This window comes from Cyprinus carpio, unplaced genomic scaffold (genome assembly GCF_018340385.1).
Source record: "Cyprinus carpio isolate SPL01 unplaced genomic scaffold, ASM1834038v1 S000006593, whole genome shotgun sequence".
NCBI lineage: Eukaryota > Metazoa > Chordata > Actinopteri > Cypriniformes > Cyprinidae > Cyprinus > Cyprinus carpio.
Window position 1 is genome coordinate 726767 of NW_024879242.1, and position 9099 is coordinate 735865.

Consider the following 9099-nt stretch of genomic DNA (forward strand, 5'->3'; position numbering starts at 1 on the left):
GAAAAAGAGACAAATTGACACTTGTTTACCTGGCATTGCTAAACTGTATTATTTTCAGTGGAGGAAAAAAAATCTAAATAAACTTCATTTTGAAATTTTATTTGTGTGCGCATATATAAGGTGAAAGATGTAATATAAGATCTTGAAACTATTTGTGTAAAAACAGTATATTTAATGGTCACAATGAATAATTCTAAACAACTACACAATGTATCCAAAATTACAAAATTTCATATAAAAAGGCTTTTCAATGGTTTATCTAAATTAGTAGTAGTGAATTTGTGGTTCTATATACACAATACTGTACAATAATGTACAACTGATTATTTCTTGAACCACTGTCAGATTAGTTAAACTACTAAAAGTGTAAACTATTTACATAATATACGTTAGTATAACAAACAAGGCAGATGGTGAACAATGTAGCAATTTTTATTCTGTATCCTCATGGATGATGTCACCTTGCATGTTCACAAGCGCTGCACACACTCTGAGGATTTTGTCCATTTTGTGTGCCATGTTAATAGGGACAGTCTGGGAGACAATTTTGAACACCTTGAGCCATCTGATCACTCTTTCCACATGTATGCGGACATTTGCAATCCTCCTTGTGCCTGTAACATCCTCCTCAGACAACTGTCCACCTTTGTGAGTAAATGCTGGCATGATAAGGTTTACCTCTCTCTCAAACAGCAAATCACGAATGGTGAAGCCTCTGTCTGCCATCACTTCGTCACCAGGCTGGAGATTCTTGGGTAATGAACTTGTCACTCCATCTTTCCCCATAAGCAGGGGAGATGAACATAATGAGTCCACAGGGGGCAATGGCAACTAGGTACTTTAGAGTATTGCTTGAATAATAATGACTATATGACTCCCCTCTGGAGTCAAGATTGTGTGCTTTTTGCAGAGTTGTCTCAGAGCAGTCAGTAATGCAGGTGGTGTTCGAGAAGTTTTCCTTAAAGCACTGAGGCATTGTGCTGCGGATTGTTTCCCGTGGCAGCCATGGAATGTAGACTCTCATGTGCTCCTCCATTGTATCAATCCAGTAGGACAGAATTCGCCTTACTACACTCTGGGACATGTCAAAGCGTTCAGCAAGATCTCCTTGAAGTAAATTCAACTTCAGCTTCATCATGGTCATCAGAATTTGATCCATTATGTGCATCTTAAAATTTGAAGTGTAGAACTGCTGTAGATATTTAAAGGAGCTGTATGTAAGAAATCTATTTCAATTAATCATAAATGGCCCTGATGTGTCACTAGACATTAAGAAATCATGTTCATTTCAAATACTTATATCACTGACAACAGTAGTCCAGCCAGGATATTGTAATTTAAGGGGAGACACTGCAGGCAAAAACAGAGTTTTTTCATGCACCTGTCAATATTTAGATTTTGGGCTTTTTGGCTTTTCATAAAGTGTTTTTTCAGACTTATGGAAAGAAAACATCCAAAAGACACTGTTAAGTATTTCGTTTTCTTTTATAGCACTTTATCTATTTGTGTCAATAGATTTCATTTACAATACATATTTTTAAAGGCCGTTTTCTCCAAATGAGTTTTTTCTCCAACACTGAGCCATAATAAATCTCCACTTTAGTGGCACTTACACACACCAAACTTTACATTTTTATTCCTGTCTATATTCTGAAGGTTTTTACAGAGGGATTTGTTCATATATAATTTTCTTGATTATATACAACATTTTATTCCCCAAAAAATGGTGAAAAAATATTGTTTTCTAGCTGTTCAAAGTATTTTCTGAATTATGGAGTAACAAAAAGAGATACCCAGAATTCCTTCTGTAAAAACATTTGACTCTAATATGTCAAAAAAATTAAACAAGAATTTTGAAACTGACTTCATCCTGTGTTCAGATTTTTGTACTAGAAATGTATGCAAATTAGCGCATATTTTATTAAATAATGTCTCATTTGCATATTTAAACAAAATTTGTGAAAACTTGTAATACAAAAAAATGTTTGCAATTATCAATGTAATCAATCAACTTGGTAATTAAGGTGATAACTATTAGTTAATTTTTTTACCCTATTCACCTGCAGTGTCTCGCCTTAAAAAGTGGACTTGCAGCCCTCAACTGATGTTGATGTTGTCATTTTGTGTTTTGGCCTGATGCGTCTCCCTCCACCTATCTACGAAGTCAGTAGTGTTTCGGGATCCGTGTTGCCAGCTTTGCTGTAACCTACCCTAACTCCAGTCGGATAAAAATGTCTAATGTTACTAAATCAAAAAGACCTCGTTATAATTCAGAAATTCGTCGTGACAAAGTCTGAAATAAAACCAGAATTTGTATTGGAGATGCTTTTGAAAGATGGAGACGGCTGAAAACGGAGAAGAATTTGAACACAGACGCCAACGTTGCTAATTTTCTCCTGGACAGGTAAGATTCATCTATGCTTGGCTAACTTGTACTTGATGTCAATGGACATTTCATATATTCATGACATTCGAACAAAGTTATGCATGTTTGTGCAAAGTAACATAACGTTAGCTCACATGGACGTATGCTAACATTAGCAATGCATTACAGAAGCCCGTTTCTCTGTCATTATGCTGAGACGCTGAGGAAAATAACATTAGCACGCCCATTATGGCAATTTGAAACGTAATTGAGACAGTAGCCTAGACTAACAGTTACCGTTCTGTCTGTCACGTACAGAGCATAAATCTTTACGATTATACTGTCACATACGAGCATAAATCTTTACGATTATACTGTCACATATGAGCATAAATCTTTACGATTATACTGTCACATACAAGCATACATCTTTACGATTATACTGTCACAAAAAAACTTACTGTGTACGTCTGTTCGTCACTTGCCATTGGAAGCTCATTGAAGCAGCCTACGTTTCTGCTGAATCCTGCAGCTCATCTGGCAACCTCGAGTCAGGGGGTAGTGGGAGGGGATACACCGCTCTACAGTATTTTTATAGTGATTGCAGTACCAGTTTAGGCCACAATCATACATACGGCTCCTTTAACATGTTCTTTAAAGACACTATGGGTGAAGCCAGTGTACAATAAAGAGCTATGGGCAAGGGCTAAGGGATCTTCACTGTGGAACTGTGTTGCCTTGTGTAACATTATTTTATCCCCTGAGGCATAACTGTGGTCTGTCAATGCCTGGACCTATCACTGAGTGCAGGCATCACTGTACTGAAGGGGCAGCTGCAATGGCTCCATTTCTGGAGTCTCATGGTCACCTTGCTCATCATCTGCAAAACACAACACTGAAGTCAGATGCACAGGAGAAACTGATAAATTCTCCACCCCTGATTTATAAAAAGTATTACAAAAAAGTTGCAGCAGTATTTTGTACATGCACCATGGTGTTCCATTCGCAGTACAGTGGTATTTTTATTCAATACAAGCACAGTACCTTTAATGGATAGTTAACACAAAAAAATCAACATTTTCATCATTTACTCAGCCCCTCGAGTTGTTCTAAACCTGTTTAAATTTATTTGTTCTACTGAACACAAAGGAGGATATTTGGAATAATGTTAATATACAAACCAATCCTGGGACCCATTCATTTCTATTGTATTATTTCTTACTACTATAAAAGTGAATGGGACCCAAGATTTGCTTGGTAACAAACATTCTTCGAAATATCATCCTTTGTGTTCAGCAGCAAAAAGAAATTAACACAGGTTTGGAACAACTCGAGAGTAAGTAAACAGAAAAAAAAAGATAATTTTAATTTTAGCTATCCCTCCAAGAGCTTTTTTGTAACAGTTTTCACTGTTATCAACAACTTCAGCTTAGTACTAAATATTATTCATGCCCAATAGGAATGTCATCGATAAAGAAATAGTTTAAACAATGTCTTTTGTTAGAGCATGTAACTTAAGGAACTGTAACTTACGTGTTTGTGGATATATCCTGACGAGACATCTCCTCAGAGTCTTCACTGGAGTCTTGTAGCCCAACCATTTATGAAAAATTCGGTGGTTTCTTTAAGTTTAATGTGCTCCAAACCAAAACCAAACAACCCCATAAACCTAACAAAGTGACGCTTGAACCAGCTATTATGACACCCTTTAACTGCACAAAGTACACCAGTCTTTCTGTGGTCCATATTAAAACTAAACTAGCCTATAAACTTAACACAGTGAATGCAAAACTACAGAATAGCAATACAACTACTATTAGCGGAAGTGCTTTACCGGAAATCTGACACATTATAGTTCGAAAATTGTGGCGCCCATGCTTTTGTGAAAAATAAGGTGGATAATGTGAGCTGATTTTTCTCTTTCTTTCTTTCTTTACAAAAAAGGCGATCTGCACAATAAAAGAAGGAATTAAAATAATTTACACTCTCTATAAGTGAGGACATGATATACTAACGAGCAACTCCTCGTTAGTATAGTGGATAATGTAATCCCCGCCTAACACGCTGAAGACCGGGGTTCGATTCCCCGACGGGGAGAGCTAGATCCTTTCTTGTGGGAAGTCGTGGCCTAATGGTTAGAGAGTCGGACTCCCAATCGAAGGGTTGTGAGTTCGAGTCTCGGGCCGGCAGGAATTGTGGGTGGGGGGGAGTGAATGTACAGCGCTCTCTCCACCCTCAATACCACGACTTAGGTGCCCTTGAGCAAGGCACTGAACCCCAACTGCTCCCCGGGCGCCGCAGCATAAATGGCTGCCCACTGCTCCTGGTGTGTGTTCACAGTGTGTGTGGGTTCACTGCTCTGTGTGTGTGCACTTCGGATGGGTTAAATGCAGAGCACAAATTCTGAGTATGGGTCACCATACTTGGCTGAATGTCACGTCACTTTCACTTTACTTTTAATGCGTCAACAGTCTCTATAAGTGAGGATTAGAGGAGAAAACAAGGAAATTATTAGCCAAATATTTCATTGAAAATCACACAAGGTTGCAGCATGTAAATATGGAAATTAAGATAAATAAAAACACTTGATAATGATAAGATGTAGCCTATTTAAATAATAATAGATAAATATAAGAATTAAAAAAAAATATTAATTGAAATTTTTCAACAGGTTTAGTATGAAAAACAACATCCTTGTGTTATTTGTCTGTCTAAATATCTGGGACTTAAGACATAACTGTCTTTAGAAGGATATTTTGATATAGGATATTTTTGTGTGCATTTGTCCTTTCAAATTTACAACACACCCACATAGCAATTGTCTTCTGGCCTAGCTCCACTCCACAACCACTTTTCCCTCGACCCACATACTGCAACGAATGACGGCTCTAATCTGAATTAAAGATAGGGGCCACACATGGACCATAACTGGGCCAAGTCTCAGCAGTTAATAACTTATAACTGGCCCTGAAGTGGGCCAAAACAGGTTTTATTATTGGTACAGATTCTCAGCCATAAGCAAACCACATCAATATCAGCCATTTACTAGAAACCCAAAAACTAAGCCGTACCAGCCTTATTCTGTCCAAATCTTGTGTATAAATACAAATTATTAAAATGACTTTATTTAACAGTCATACCCAAATACACAAATGTTTATATCAGGATTGGCCGTAACCCACTGCCTTTCTTGGGTACAATGAAGTAGGAGCTGTAAAACCCAGACCACATATCGACTGGAGTGACCGGCTCTATCTATCGCGATTTCTGCTTGCAAGACGGGAGCATCTTTGTCCAGCACAGAGGTGAACCGGATGCCCCTGAACTTGGGAGGACGCCGAGCGAACTGAATCGCATAGCCGAGTCTGATGGTTCTCATAAGCCAGCGAGACGGTCTGGGGAGCGCTAACCAGGCCCCCAAAGACTGAACAAGCGGAACTAGGGGAACCACCGACGTACCCGCGGTGGGGCAGCAAGGCAGAGCACAGGGACCCGACCCGGAAGGCACGGCGTCCCGGAGTGGAGTCTGAGTGAGTGGTGTGACTCTTACCTGGCTCCGCAATTGGGCAGGGGGTGTGTGAGAAGGCAGCGTGTCCTTGAACCAGGCCCTGCTGCCCGCTGGCGAAAGGAGAGGGGGACGGGAGTGTAGAGGCTGCGCCACGTGCACCACCATCCTGGCCCTCTTGAGACCCAGAGAAACAGGAAACTGCTCTTTTATTGAGGATTTTATTGACTACTCCGGCCCTCCTCCGGGGGAAGGAGCGTTGCCTTCACCATCTCCTGAAGAGCAGGATTCTGAGACTCAAGGGCTGTGCTGCTTTCCTGGTGTCAGGCAGCAGGATGGCGCACTCGGCGGTGAGCAGGCGGAGGGGGTGATGGCAGCAGCGGGCCGCCGGGGCAGGATGTGTTTGATTGCCTCCCTCTGCTTCTTTTTTCAACAGTCTCTATAAGTGATTGATTAGGGGAGAAAACAAGGGGAAATATTAGCCAAATCTGTCATTTAAACATCACAACTAAGGGTTGCAGCATGTAAATATGGACAATTACGCTCCATAAAACAAACCTTGATTACTGATCCGCTGTCGGCTATTTCATATCCATAGAGAATCTATAAGAATTAAAAACAATATTTAATTGAACTTTTTCACACTATGTTTAGGTATGCAACACACAACAGCCGTGTGTTATTTGTCTGTCTAATATCTGGGACTTAAGACATAACTGTCTTTAGAAGGATCTTTTGATATAGGATATTTTTTCCCATGTGGGCATTGCGTCCTTTTCAAATTTACAACACACCCCCGCACATAGCAATTGTCCTTCTGGCCTAGCTCCACTCCACAACCACTTTTTCCCTCGACCCACATACTGCAACGAATGACTGGCTCTAATCTGAATTAAAGATAGGGGCCCACACATGGACCATAACTGGGCCAAGTCTTCAGCAGTTAATAACGTATAACTTGGCCCTGGAAGTGGGCCAAAACAGGATTTATTATTGGTACAGATTCTCCAGCCATAAGCAAACCACACATATCCATATCAGCCATTTACTAGAAACCCAAAAACCTAGAGCCGTACCAGCCTATTCTGTCCCAAATCTTGTGTATAAATACAAATTATTAAAATGACTTTATTAAACAGTCATACCCAAATACACAAATGTTTATATTCAGGATTGGCCGTAACCCACTGCCTTTCTTGGGTAACAATGAAGTAGGAGCTGTTAAAACCCAGACCACATATCGACTAGCGTGAGTGACCGGCTCTATCTATCGCGATTTCTGCTTGCAAGACGGGAGCCATCTTTGTCCAGCACAGAGGTGAACCGGATGCCCCTGAACTTGGAGGACGCCGGGCGAGACTGAATCGCATAGCCGAGTCTGATGGGTTCTCATAAGCCAGCGAGACGGTCTGGGGAGCGCTAAAACCAGGCCCCCCAAAGGGTACTGAACTAAGCGCGAACTAGGGTGAACCACCGACGTACCGCGTGCCGCGAAGGAATGGGGCACAGCAAGGCAGAGCACAGGGGGACCCCGACCGGAGAGGCACGGCGTCCCGGAGGGAGTCTGAGTGAGTGGTGTGACTCTTACCTGGCTCCCGCAATTGGGCAGGGGTGTCAGGGGGTGTGTGAGATGGCAGCGTGTCCTTGAACCAGGCCCTGCTGCCCGCTGGCGAAAGGAGAGGGGGACGGGAGTGTAGAGGCTGCGCCACGTGCACCACCATCCTGGCCCTCTTGAGACCCAGAGAAACAGGAAACTGCTCTTTTATTGAGGATTTTATTGACTACCTCCGGCCCTCCTCCCCGGGGTAAAGGAGGCGTTGCATTCACCATCTCCTGAAGAGCAGGATTCCTGAGGCACTCAAGGGCTGTGTCTGCTTTCCTGGTGTGCAGGCAGCAGGATGGCGCACTCGGCCGGTGAGATCGGAGAGTCCGGGGTGATGGCAGCAGCGGGCCGCCGGGGCAGGATGTGTTTGATTGCCTCCCTCTGCTTCTGCTTGGTGGAGAACTCTTGGGCGAAGCTCTCCACTGCATCACCGTAAAGGCCAGCCTGGGAGATCGGAGAGTCCAAGAACGTTGCTTGTCGGACTCCCTCATATCAGCCAGGGTAAGCCAAAGGTGGCGTTCATGGACCACCAAGGTGGACATCGTCTGACCCAGGGACCGCGCTGTGACTTTCGTCTCCCGTAGGGCAAGGTCCGTCGCAGTGCGCAGCTCCTGCATCACACCTGGGTCAGAACTCAGAAAAGCTACCCTCGTGCAGCTGCTTTAACGCCTTGGCCTGGTAGACCTGCAGGAGGGCCATGGCGTGCAGGGCAGAGGTGGCCTGTCCAGCAGCTCCGTAAGCCTTGGTTGTCAGCGCGGACGAGAACTTACCAGGCCCTGGACGGGAGGCGTGGATTACCCCGCCAGGTGCCAGTGCTTTGCGGGCAAATCTGCATAGCAATAGCACGCTTAACTGGGGAATCTCCACATACCCCTTAGCCGCCCCGCCATCGAGGGTAGTGAGGACGGAGGAGGCATTAGATCTGTTTCGGGCAAAAAAAGGTGCCCTCCAGGACCTAGTAACCTCCTCATGCACTTCCGGGAAGAATGGAACCGGAGGTGGCTGCCGACGATCGGCATGCGGCACCCCCAAGAACCAATCATCCAGCCTTGAACGTTCGGGAGATGGAGGGACCTTCCATGGCAACCTGACGCTCTTGGCGGCCTGGGCAAGCGTAGCAGTCAGCTCTGGATCTGACTTGGGCAACGCCACTCTCCCAGAAGGAGGCAACACAGCCAAATCCTCATCTCCAGAGCCTAGCTTGTCCCCAGATGCAGTGATCGACATCAGGTCATCTGCTGGTGGGCCGGATGAAGTGCTGGGCCCCGCCCTGTCCGAGGCATCCGCATCGCGGTAAACCAGAGGGTACAATGCGCTGGAGTTGTGAGGGTCCTGTGGAGACTCACTCGGCAGGGAAGCCCTCACTGTAATCCTCAGATTACATGCCTTCTTGATTTAATAATTGACTAACTCGTATTATGCCTACTGAAAACCAGTTTTCAAAAAATAAAGAATTATTTTTATATAATATATTGTAATTGTTCCAAATTAGGTACCTATGGGGAGAAAAGTTATGTTTATACAACAAAGGCCAAGCCAGCAACATTTGTTTTTGAAAGCAGGAATTTTAATTTTGTAACTGCAAATCAAGAGAAATTTAAGACCAATGGAAAAAAAATGGTATGA

At 43.4% G+C, this 9099-nt stretch overlaps 1 pseudogene; it reads right to left on the bottom strand.

Moving 5' to 3' along the window:
• Positions 1 to 432: 432 nt before the first annotated feature.
• LOC109088597 lies at positions 433 to 7591 on the bottom strand (annotated as a pseudogene).
• Positions 7592 to 9099: the final 1508 nt, after the last annotated feature.